The sequence below is a fragment of the Pristiophorus japonicus genome, unplaced genomic scaffold (genome assembly GCF_044704955.1).
Source record: "Pristiophorus japonicus isolate sPriJap1 unplaced genomic scaffold, sPriJap1.hap1 HAP1_SCAFFOLD_33, whole genome shotgun sequence".
NCBI classification, from domain to species: Eukaryota; Metazoa; Chordata; class Chondrichthyes; family Pristiophoridae; genus Pristiophorus; species Pristiophorus japonicus.
The window spans coordinates 9,181,933-9,195,186 of NW_027253106.1; the positions used below are offsets into that span (position 1 = coordinate 9,181,933).

At 44.5% G+C, this 13,254-nt stretch overlaps 1 non-coding gene across 1 annotated transcript; it reads right to left on the reverse strand.

Annotated features, from left to right (window-relative positions):
• Positions 1-8,164: 8,164 nt before the first annotated feature.
• Positions 8,165-8,237, reverse strand: trnak-cuu (transfer RNA lysine (anticodon CUU)). The gene has a single exon. It is a non-coding gene; the product is annotated as a tRNA-Lys (tRNA).
• Between the last annotated feature and the right edge of the window lie 5,017 nt (positions 8,238-13,254).

Below are 13,254 nucleotides of genomic sequence, written 5' to 3' on the forward strand. Positions count from 1 at the left end.
ATAAGATACCTCCCACCTCCCAATACCTAAACCTGACTAGGTTAAACTCTAGGGCAACAGGGATAATGCTCACCAATCCTCTTATTGACAGTTAGTGCTGTTTCGCGGTTTTGTGGTTCGCTGGACTCTGTAGATTCTGTTTGCCATAACCCGAACGTCGTGGAAGACTTCTTACTGTGTTGTCTTCAGTTGGGTGGTGTCCGCTGATGCGGTAGGGTGCATATTGGAATTATAGGTGAGTAAATACTTTCTTCATTCAGCAGTAGGTTTCAAAGTTCTTTTAGGTAATGTTTTACCCGTTGGTAGCTCAGGGAGAGCTTGAAGAGTGCAAACAGCTTGCGAATCTGCGGGTTTTCGTCGAGTTGACTTCGGTTTGGAAATCGTTGGTCGTGGTGGATCAATATTACCAATTTGGCTGCTGGTAATATCTTGGAGGTTGATTCATGAGCTCCTTGCTGCCGCGGCTTGCTTGGTGTGCAGGTTGTTTGCGATGCTGTTTTGGTCGATGTTCTGAAGAACCAGGTTAACGAAAGCTGGTGTGCTGATCTCAAAGTCTGCCATTTCTAAAGTACACGGAGCTGGTGCAGAAGCAAAGTCTGATCTTTGGCTGTAAAACGGGGCCTCAATTATACCTTGAGAGTCTTTCTAATCTGTGCGCCAAATCAAACTCGATTCTTTGTCTTAGTTTTAGCGGGCTTGATAATTCTTTGTTAAATTTTGGCGGGCTCGTTAACGATAACTTTTTCAGGATGTGTCGATCTGTTGGATTCCAGTTGCCATATACGAATTATTTTTGGTGCTTACGTTGTCTGCCAAGGCCTGGGTTTTCCATGCAGGCCGGATAGGTGATTAACATTATGCATGTGCTGAATGGGTTTCATGCTTCGAGTTGCAGCGGGCAATCTCTAGTTCAATTGTTGCTATGTTAATGTCTCCTCGGGAGCTGAGTTTTGGAGTTTACACAGTTCCCCAGACAATTTGTTTAGCTCCAATATCCCAGTCAGCTCCAATAACCAAAGACTGGCTTTTTAAGAGGTTCGTGGTCCCCTGGTTTGCAGCTCCATTTCGCCTGAAGACCCATGCATATTTTCAAATCCCAAAGTTCATTTTAAGCGCATCCAAAATGATCCTTCATTAGGGTTTCTTCACACAGAGGGGATATGTTTGAATTTTGAGAAAACTTCGAGTTTTACACAATAAATAGCAAATGCTGGAAATCTCAGCAGGTCAGGCAGCATTTGCCAGCAGACAAAACTCGCCTCTGATTGTTCATCCACAGCAAGTTTAAACATAATGCTCCTGGCTGGGATCGAACCAGGGACTTTTCACGTATAAAACAAACGACGGAAACCTCTGTCACAGCTGGCACAACAGAGGGGAGCTGACCAGTGCGCTCCCTCTGTGCGGATCACCACTGATTTTTAATGTGGAAGCAAGACACCCTCGACTCCGGGGATTACCGAAGAAGAGAGCAGGATCAGGAATGTGTTGGCTCAACTGAAACAACTTCTGTCCCACACTGAAAGCTCTCAATCCTTCTCCTCCGCTGCCCTTTACAGAAATGTCACGGATCACCCACCCACCGTGTTCACTTTCACATCCTCACAGTGGTGCTACAGAGGTTCCTACCGTCTCCCCAAGATCAGCGAACTCACACAGTTTTTAAAATTAAACCCCGAACAAGTGTCCCACAAAGCGCAGGAGAAACATGAAAATATATAAGCTCGGTGCGTCACAGAAGCAATGGGGATATTCATGGTGATTACAGCAATTTCTCATCGTCACACTGAACTCAATTATTTTTATTTGATGAATTGACCAAGAATCGTTATCAGTTTAGTGCACTGGACTTAACCCCTCGACCACCAGGGAACAGTTATGATACATTTAGATACATTTATATATATTCAGATATGAACCTGAATATCAATGGCTAGCTGCCGAGGATTCATGGTGCGACGGTCGTGTATCTAACTTTGAGTGAGCGAAATTGTTCCACAGTGCCGCCCATTTCATATTTTGTTCCCTTTTAAAAACTAGAAGCTGAGGCAGGGGGAATAAATAGAGAAACCAAAACACAGGGATACAGTCAAGAGGAAGAGAGAAGGGAAAACACTCTCCCCAGCCAGAACCAATGCAGAAACTCCTCTGCTGCGCTCGGTGTGGCCACTCTCAGCCTGGATACACTAACGTCACTGATTCGGTTTCATGTGCTTCTCTGATCAAGAATAACAACACACAAAAAATGCTTCTAAAATGGATACATATTATCTGCACATTTGTCACGCAGTCGGCTCGTTGGTCGAGGGCGAAGATTCTCAATTCGGGTTTGTTGATTTAAATATGGGAGAGGTACCGGGTTAAAATCCCGGACGAGGCCTTGAATCTGCATGGAACTTTTGCAAAGAAGGACTTGCATTCCTGCAGCGGCTGGTTAGAGAGTGCGGGGTCGGAATGTTGCTGCTTGTCCCGGCCTAACTCACTCTGGAGCTGGGGACGAGCGATTAGTCGATGGGTTGTTTGCGGACTTGATCTGCTGTTGTGAAGTGAGGCGGCGCTGCAGGATCCTTTAATAATCTCTCACAACTCAACTGAAAGCAGCCGGAATGTGCAGCTTTGAGACGGGCTTTCTGCACCGTCAGGACTGGAAACGGGAGGGAGTGAGAGACACTGTGGAGAGTTTGTGTGTGTACAGAACTGTACAGAGAAACAGCAAATGTAACAGGGCTGTGGGACACTGCACTTTGTTAACATTGAACAACTAATGTGAATTATTCCGTTTTTTCTAATATTTAGTTGAACAAGTTTTCAAAATGTTAGCACTGAGTTTCAAATCAGGAATTTTTCGCTCATTGGCCAAATGTGATAACCACTACACTACGGAAACACTGCAGTTGAAGTCCTGGTGGGAACATAACCAGAGCTTTTCCAACACAGCTGGCCGATACTTCAAGGAGCTGGTTTTATGAGAATGAATTATGGTGCTATATTTAGGAAAGCTGTGAGTGTGGCAGGAATTGATCTCGTGTTTCCCATTATTACAGAAAGGAACAGGATGTGGCCATTTAGCAGTGAGTGGTTAGGTTCTGGAAAGGACTGCTTGAAAGTGCGGTGGAGGCAGACTCAATATTCTCTTTCAAACGGGAGTTGGATAAGTGTCTGAAGGAAAAACAATTGCAGGGCTACGGGGAAAGCGGGGGGGAGTGCGACTCGCTGAGTCTGGCCTTCCGTGCTGTCACCATTCCATGATTCTATAAGTTAGTGGCACATTTCATAGTGTGGATGGAAGCAGAACATTGCAAAGGGACATGGATTGAATCGGCAAAACTAGTGGCATCTGTTTCAGGAGATTCGGGGGGCGCGGAAATTAAGGAGTTTAATGACTTTGAAAGGAACATTTTTGTTTTGTGCAGTTTCGGTCAGAGAAATGTTTGTGAAAGGATTTTTTTGCACAGAGGAATGTAGCATTTAATCTTCTGCCTTAACATTTCTTTCTGGGTGTCGGGGTCACATTTCTTTTCTATGTCATTCTTCTCGAATTTATAATTCCTTTGGTGTTTCACAATAACCAGTCTCTTGCTCTAAAGTTAGTCTCACTTTTTCCCCAGTCTCCTGTTGATGTTACCCGCAATGAAGATTTTGAACCACACCCCGAATACACAGTGTGTAAAATAGTTTATGGTTGAAGAGTTCACTTGCAGACCACAGAAGAAACGATTCAATTATGGACTCTCCTTCAGCTAGCATTTCTTTCATTGTGCAAAAGAAGATCATGGATTAATTAATTATGTTTTTCCGTCAAAGTAATATAAAATTTAATGAAAAGTTATCACCCAACGTGGGACTTGAATCACAAATGCTAAAAACTAAGTGTCTCATGCTCTACCAACTGACCAGACTGCACTGCACCTGACATTTGTGAGCTCATCCTTTATATTCAGGTTTCTCGCCCTTTGATGTGCTGAAGTGCAGCGGATATCAAGTTGGCCTCACACGCGAATGGTCCCCGGTTGATCCGTTTTCTCTCACTGAAAGTTATCTAGTTATTGAAGTGAAATAAACAGCAATTAAGGAATCAGGTAGCCCTTTTGCCAGGAGAATAAATAGCAAATAAAAACAGCAAATGCTGGAAATCTCAGCAGGTCAGCCAGCATTTGCCAGAAGACTAGACTCACCTCTGATTGTTCATCCACAGCACGTTTAAAGATAATGGTTCTGGCCAGGATCAAATCGGTGACATTTCACGGATAAAGCAAATGTAATAATCACTACACTAAGGAAACCTCTGGCACAGCTGGCAGAACAGAGGGGGGCTGACTTGTGAGCTCCTACTGTGCTGATCACCACTGATTTTTAATGCAGAAGCAAGTCATCCTGGACTCCGGGGATTACCTAAGAAGAGAGAAGGATCAGGAATGTGTTGGCTCACCTGAAAAAACTTCTGTCCCACAGTGAAAGTTCTCAATCCTTCTCCTCCGCTGCCCTCACAGAAATGTCACGGATCACCCAGCCACCGTGTTCACTTCCACATCCTCACAGTGGGTTCACAGAGGCTCCAACCGTCTCCCCGCAAACAGCGAACTTGCCAAGTTTGTAAAATTTAACCCCGAACACATGTCCAGCAACGGGCAGGAGAAACAAGAAAATCTGTGAGCTCGGTCCGTAACAGAAAGTAATGGGGTTATTTTTGGTGCTTACAGCAATTAATATTCGTGTCACAGATCTCAATTATATTTATTTGACGAATTGACCGAGAATCGTTACCAGGTTAGTGCGCCGGAATTTGCCCCTCGATCACCAGGGAACAGGTACGGTACTTGTCGATGGATTTATATATATTTATATATGAACCTGAATATCAACGGCTAGCTGTCTAGACCTCATGGAGCAACAGTAGTGCATTTACCTTTGAGTGAGAGAAATTGTTCCATCGTGGCAGTCATTTCATCTTTTGTTCCCATTGAAAACTAGAAAATGAGACAGGGGGAAAAAATAGAGACACCAAAGCACAGGGATACAGACAAAAGGAAGAGAGAACGGGAAATCCTGTCCCATCGGGAACGAATGCAGAATCCCCTCTGCTGCGCTCGAGGTGGCCACCCGCAGCCTGGATACACTAACGTCCCACAGCTCATTGACTGTCGGAGTGGGACCGTGCTGCGCTTCAGAAGACAGGACGAAAAAGCAAAGTCACTGATTCGGTCTCATGTGCTTCTCTGATCAAGAATAGCGACACACAAAAAAATACTCTTGTAATGATTATCTCCATATTGTCAAACAGTTGGCTTGTTGGTCCCGGGGTATGATTCTCCCTTCACATTTGTTGTGAAAAGTTTTGGGTTCAAATCCTGGATGAGCCCATTATGTTGCTGATAATTTTGAAATTGCATAGAAATTTTGCAAAGAAGGACTTACATTTCTGCAGTCAGGAACTCATGACGACAAAGCGCTTTACAGCCGTTGAGTTTTGTTTGACGTGTTGTAGTGTGGGGGAAGATGTGCCCATATCATCCCACACGAACCTCAACACTTTGTGAAGGAGTTTGGTGCAAATAGTCAGGTGCCTCAGGGCCTTGGACTTTCTTTGAATGAGTTCTGCTTGTACCTGCATTCAAGCTTGAAACAGCAACTGGGCTTCCATCTCACGGGAGCAGCTTGTTGTGGTTAGCTAGTCGGTTGACGAGGTTTGGGGTTGAAGTGCATCTCTTTCATTCTTTGAAATTTCACCAAGCAAAGATTTGATGTATCCAACTGTCCCTGTAAGCATTTAGTTCACGTGTCATCACAGGAATATCTGCAGTCAGGAGCGGAAAAGGAATTAAAACCTAATAACGGCTTCGGGACAATCAGAATACTTTGTCGCAGACAAGGCACCGGAAGGCTGGAAGGTAGATCACACCGGTTCTGGGAGAGCTGGTTGGCCGTAAAATTGAAGTGTCTGCAGTGTGCGGGACCAGACTGCTTCCACACATCCACAATGAATGTTCTACACTTTATTTGGGAAAAGCACAACTGAGAGTGGACAAGTTGCATCCAGGTCAGAGTAAAGTGAAGCATTAAATGACTGACACCCTGGTTTGGGATGTCTTGCAACACATGTTTAAGTTAGTTTCTGTGGGGCAATGGGATAGTGCGTTCACCTGTTGATCAAGTAGTTGGTGGTTCGAGCTCACCCAGGGACGAAGCCTTTAACTGTTTTTTCCCCGAGGATTCGGTGCCGCACAGTTCCAGGTTGCCATTGTGCATTTTGGCTGCATCAATATATTCCGCAAAGATTGCCAGCTGTGCTGTTATGCAGTGAGTTTCAACTCCAAAACTTTTATGAACATCTGGTTCATGTAAAATAATAACAATTTTTTACATGGATCATGTTCCTCCATCCAGTGCACTCGAAATAAATTCTGTGATTGGGTTTAAAGGAGCTGTTGGAAATTGCCTGACCTATCGTTATGGCTTTGCTCAGAATCTGAGTTTCAACAGTCAACAGTTTGCAAAGGATTACCTCATGGCCAATGACAAGCATAAAAAAGCCTCTCAGCAATTGTTTTGGAACACTTCATAATTTGCAATGTCCTGCGAGATGCCTTCGTTCTGAGACATCACTCGCCACTACCTGGCCCTCTGACCATTGGCACGTGCAGAACCGATACCTCGCCATCAGAACGCTTTCTTTAGGATTTAGATGCTCCCAGACCAGCGTACACAATTCTTCATAGGATTTAGTTGCTGGTTTTACCTGAGCTGGAAGATTGTTCATGAGGCCATAGGTTGTAGCCCCACAGACTGTAAGGAGGATCGCCCTTCATTTGGCAGCGTTCTCGTCCCCTTCCAGCTCGTTGGCCACAAATTATTGGTCGAGTCTCTCCACGAAGGCTTCGCAGTTCTCCCCTTCTGAGAACTTCTCCAGGATACCAACTGTTCCTTGCATTTTTGCGCGGTTGTTCGTTGTCTCATCGCCAATTGATACGGTCAAAATAAAGGATGAAACTGAGTACTGTGAACAATGAGTAAGCGTGACATTAGCTCCTTTCATAAGACTCCAGAGTGCAGGTAACTCATGGGTGGCCTGCTTATATACCGTGATCGCAAGGGATGCTGGGATCACTTGTGACTCCAACAGATAGGCCCTCTGGTGGCGGTGTGATACAGGTTGCCAAGAATTAAATAAATAAGACAAGGTGTGCACAGAAATCAACAATCAAAAGCCCTTTCATTAAACACAGGAGGTTCCTGCAATTTTCTGATCGAAAAAGCTTTTAGTCTTTGTCCTTAAAATTGCAAATATGGAAATTGGGGAGTTTAATGAATTTGAAAGGAGAACATTATTGTTTGTTGATGTTCTGGGCAGAGAAATGTTTGTGAAAGGAACTTTTTGCAGAGAGAGGCATTGAGCATTTCAGCTTGTTGCTGAACACCTCTCTCTGAGCACTGAGCTAAGTAACAGTGTCTGTCGTGTCGTGGTTATCACATTTCCGTCACACGTGAAAGGTTTCCGGTTCAAGCCTGCGCAGAAACATTATATCTCAAGCAAAAACTTGTCTGCAATAACATTGAATACAAGCTGTTTTGGATACCTTGTTCCATGAGCAACGAACATTTAAAACCAGTCTCCTCAAATACAGTTGCGTAAAATCAGATCGGGGATAAAACTTCATCAAGGATTAAAGTTTCATGAATTATTAAAGTTCCGTGATTGAAGTTTTGAATGTCTCTGTTAGCGTTGTTTCTCAGAATGAAAGAAATGCTATCGGTTTATACCAGCAGATCTAAGCTGCATTTGAAACCGACAAACAACTTGGTAATTATTCGCTCTTCCCCAGTTCCAGAGCTCAGAGGTTTATTGTCCATCCCAGGGATGCAAGCAACCTCAGAGCTGCGCCAAAGCTCGCCGTGCTCCGAGCAGAGCTCAAGAAAACCCCGGGGGAGAGGATACCCCGGTCACTGGGCCTTCCAGCAACCCTGAACAAGCACCCAGTCTAAAACTTTCCAGAGTAATAACTTTTAACTGGAGCATCTAACAGTACGGACGGCCGAGCGGTCTGAGGCGCTGCTTTCATTATTTGATTAAATTATCAACATTCTGAGTTCGCATTTTTATCATTGTGCGAAAGAAGATCATGGGTTCATTAATGATATTTACCCGCGAAAGCAACATAAAAGTAATCGCCCAACGTGGGGCTCGAACCCACGACCCTGAGATTAAGAGTCACATGCTCTACCGACTGAGCTAGCCGGGCTTTTCAGCATCCATCCTGTCGATGCCCTTCAGAATATTGTCCGTTTCAATGAGATCACGTCTCTTTCTTCCAAACTCCAGAGAGTATCGGCCCATTCGACACAATCTCTCACCAGAGGACAGTCCTCTCATCCCAGGAATCAATCTGGTGAACCTCCGTTGTACCACCTCCAAGGCAAGTGTATACCTTCCTCAGATAAGGAGACCAAAACTGTGCGCAGTACTCCAGGTGTGGTCTCACCAGGGCCCTGTACAATTGTTGCAAGACTTACTTCCTCTTGTACTAGGGGCTATCTCTGAAATGCTATTGGAAGAATAGCCTCTTTATCTGCTGATTCTTCGGTTGTATAAAAAGTTATTAAAATTCGACAGTCGCTCGGCAAACATATTTGAATTTCCTTCAGTGTGCTACACATGTGGATGGATTAATGATGAGTGAAACAATTATTCAGTCTCTCACAGACTTAAATTATTTTTGTCAACTTGCTCTGTAAATATTATTTCCAAACCGGGAATCAAACGCATACCATGGCAGTGAGAGCACCAAATCCTAACCACTAGACTACCAGGGAATACTGCTCGCAGTTTCTGCGATAGTTTTAAATATTGTCAGCTTACCAGCACAGCTGAGAATTGTGCGGTGAAACAGCATGTAACTGGATTTGCTCGGAGCATCGTGGAGGTCCCGACCTGCGTGCGAACACCAGTGGCAGTTCGGGGCCATAAAACGAGCGTTGACCGGCGGCCTGGGTGCAGCGTGGTGGTGTACCACGGCAAGGCACAGTGCGAGCTGGTGCAGGAGGGCGACGGTCTAGAAGAGTGACGTCATCAAAGTCCAGGTCTGTGATTGGAGCTTGGGCAGGTACAGCAGGAGCTGAGAAAGACTATCGAGGGATGTAATCGGGGATCATTGGCGGCGTAAGTTCTGGGCCAGGGGCCCAGGGGCAGTACGGGCCGGCTCACACTGCGATATGTGTGCACACTGGGTCCGTGCAGCAGAGATGGTCTCCAGTCGTCTTGGATAACCATTGACTCTGGACCAAGACCTCACTCTGTCAATCCCTTGTGATGGCGAGGGTGCAAGGGCCACCACACATTAAAACAATCCACACACAGACATCTTCCACCCTTCAACATGCAGTTCCGGACCTGGAATATTAGGTCCATCATTGAAACACCTGTGAACTCATCCGTTTTTGGCGCGGAAGCAAGTCATCCTCGCTTCGAGGGACTGCCTATGATGATGATGAACTGCATTTTCTGCAGTCCGCGGGCAGCAAGTGATGAAAGCGGGCGTGAGAGGGTAAGTGACAGGTGGGCACTGCTTCTGATGCTTTCTGACTCACTGTGCGAGTGGCCGGGGATTTTGAAGCCCTTTCATTGCACCAATGCAGGGTAAATGAAACTGTGTTTCAGGAACCTTCATGAATACAAACATGAGCACTCTATACTGTAGACCTCGTGGAGCAACGGTAGTGTGTCTGACTCCCGATCAAAAAGCTGCCTATTCAAATCATGTTGGGGTCATTGTTCTTCCAGAGTTGAGAATTTCTTTGCTGTTTGGCAATAACCCGACCCTTGCTCCAAGGTTTGTCTCACTGTTTCCCCGATGTCAGGCACAGAAATGCCAGATATCATCATTTAATGCATGTTACAAGACACAAAAGTTCAAAATTTAATTTAACTTACAGTCCGGATGGCCGAGCTTTCGAAGGTGCTCTGTTCACTTTTCAATCTGCTCTTAAAGAGTGGTTTCAAATCCCTTTTCTTCTTTTTAGTATTTAAGCGAAAGTAATTTGCTTGGTACCACGAACAGCTCCTTAAAAGTGGGATTCAGCAGTTCACCTGCGCGCTTAACATGTCCAGCTGACCGGGTGCTGAAATTTGAAGATTTTTCCGCAGTGCAGTGGTTAACACGTTCGCTTCACACGCGAAAGCTCACCAGTTGGGAATATTTTCTGGAGCTTTTTCCTCGTACATGCTCAGAGGTGAGTTTGTTGCCCTGTGAATGGTCTTAAGATGATAAGCATGTAAGGATCAGGGGCCAGAGTAGGCCATTCAAGAAGATCCTGGCAGTTCCTCGAAAGCAAGTTTAAACATCTGGGGTGGAGCCAACAGGCGCCTGGTTGGAATCAGTGACAAAAATGTGAGCTTTAGCGGAAGCCCGACTAACACAGTTGATAGAGCATCAGAATTTTAATCTCAGGTTCTCGGGTTAGAACACCAAGTTTGTTGATTATTTTTTAATTACATTTTATGTTGCTTTCACGGGAATACATCGTTAATTAACCAATGATCTTCTTTTGCCCAAATAAAGAAATGCTAACTGAAGGAGAGTCCATAATTGGATAATTTATCGATGCTCAGCAAGTTAACTCTTAAACCATTTTACACACTGCTTTCGGGGTCGGGTTCAAAATGTTCATTGCTGGTAACATCAACAGTGGACTGGGGAAACAGTAAGACAGACTTTAGAGCAATGGTCTGGTTATTGTGAAACAGCAAAGGAAATATATATTCTAGAAGAATAAATTAGAAACGAAATGTGACCCTGAAACCCAGAAAGATGTGTTGAGGCAGAAGATTAAATGCTGGATCCCTTTCTGCAAAGAATTCCTTTCACGATCATTACTCTGACCGAAACTGCAGAAAACAAAAATATTCCTTTCAATGTCATGAAACTCCCGAATTTCCGCGCCCCCCCAATCTCCTCAATCAGATGCCTGCAGATATGCCGATTCACTCTATGTCCCTATGCAATGTTCTGCTTCCACCCACAGTATGAAATGTGCCACTAACTTATAGAATCATGGAATGGTTATAGCAAGGAAGGCCATTCGGCCCGTCGAGCCCGTGCCGACACTCAGCGAGTCCCACTCCCCCGCCCTTTCCCGTGGCCCTGCAATTGCTTTTCTTTCAGACACTTATCCAACTCCCCTTTGATAGATAAGATGGAGTCTGCCTCCACCGCGCTTTCAAGCAGTGCATTCCAGAACCTAACCACTCGCTGCTAAATGGCCACCTCCTGTTCCTGTGTGTAAAGTCTGGGAAACACTTGATCAATTCCTGCCACACTCATAGCCGTCCTAAATATAGCACCGTCTTTCTATTCTCATAAAACCAGTTCTTGCAGTGCAGGCCAGCTGTGTAGGTTATGGCTCTGGTTATGTTTTTAACAGTATATAACCTCAGCATTTTCATAGTTCAGTGGTTATTTCGTTTGCCTAATATGCGATGTGGTTCGAAACTGTGCGAAATCATTTAAAAAATGTGTTTCTTTCAATATTAGTAAAAATTTAATAATTCACAGTAGTGGTCCAATCTTAACAAAGTGCAATCTCTCACAGCCCTTTTACATTTGCTGTTTCTCTCATACAGTTCTGCACACTCTCAAACTCTCCCCAGTGCCTCTCACTCCCTCCCGTTTCCAGCCCTGATGGTGCAGAAACCCCTCTCAAAGCTGCACATTCCGGCTGCTTTCAGTTGAGTTGTGAGAGATTAATAAAAGATCCTGCATTGCCGCCTCGTTTCTCAACAGCAGATCAAAGCCGCAATCAACCCATCGACTAATCGCTCGTCCCCAGCTCCGAATCACTGGACCACGAGGGAACGCTGCATTGCTGCATCGCTGCAGCGTAATGACTGATGTCATTATTGTCCTTTTCAATCCACTTGTTTCACATTGTAACCGTGATCTGAATGTAACGCCACGTGATTCTTTGAAATCACCTTTAAATGATTGGGTAAAACCAGTCCTCATGCCACCGAAAAAAGCTTCGATTCCAGGTCAGGTCAGTAACTTTTGAAGCACAGTTTCTAAATTCAAAGCCTTATAAAATTGACGACATGCAGTTGATGTGAAAAAATCAGAATTGATTTCATCAGCGTTAATTAACCGACAACCTTATGCAGTATGAAAGAAATAATACTATACTTACTGAGGGACAGTGGTATCTCCTATCATTCATTTTCTCTTTACATGTGATGAACATTTATGCCTATCTCATTAACATACTGTATTTTATGAGAATAGTTTAAAATTGTAATTGTTAATGACTCAGTTATAAAACCATTGATTGTCTGTGTGCCTATTCTTGATAGGAGGAGCACTTGAGACCGAAGTTCCAGTTCTATATATGTATCAATAGTATCAATTTCCACCAGTTTCTTTAAACTCAATAAATTAATTTATTTCTATTGGGCTGGATGGAGGAACATGATCCATGTAAAAATTGTTATCCTTTTACATACACTGAATGCTCATAAAAGTATTGGAGTGGGAACTCACTGGAAGACAGAACAGCTGGCAATGTTTGCGGAATATATTCATGCAGCCAAAACTCACAATGACAACCTGGAACTGTGCGGCACTGAATCATCAGGGGAAAAAAGTTAGAGGCTTCATCCGTGGGTGGGCCCGACACACCAACCTTTCAGTTAACAGCCGAACGCGCTAACCCATTGCGCCACAGAGACTGATGCCATTGCATGTTGCAAGACATCCAAAACCAAGGTGTCAGTCAGTTAAAGCTTCAGATAGATCCGACCGGGATGGAACTTGTCCACTCTCAGTTGTACTTTTCCCAAATAAATGGAGGCACATTCATTGTGGATGCGTGGAGGCAGTCTGGACCCGCACACAGCAGACACTTCCAAGTCACCGCCAACCAGCTCTCCCATAACCGGTGTGATCTACATTCCAGCCTTCAGGTGCCATGTCTGTGACGAAGTATTCTGACTGTCCCGAAGCCGGTATTAGGTTTTAATTCGTTTCAGCTCCTGACTGCGGGTATTCCTATGATTAAACGTGTACAAAATGCTTACAGGGACAGTTGGTTTCACCGTTTTTTTGCTTGGTGAAATTTCAAAGATTGAAAGCGACGCACATCAACCCCAAACCTCGTCACCTACTCCCTAACTTGACAAAATGTTGAATTCTGTTATCATGGCAAGCATTTTGGATTAATGCATTAAAATGCCAACGTACTTTTTACCTGGCAAGACTGAAGTACAAGCTG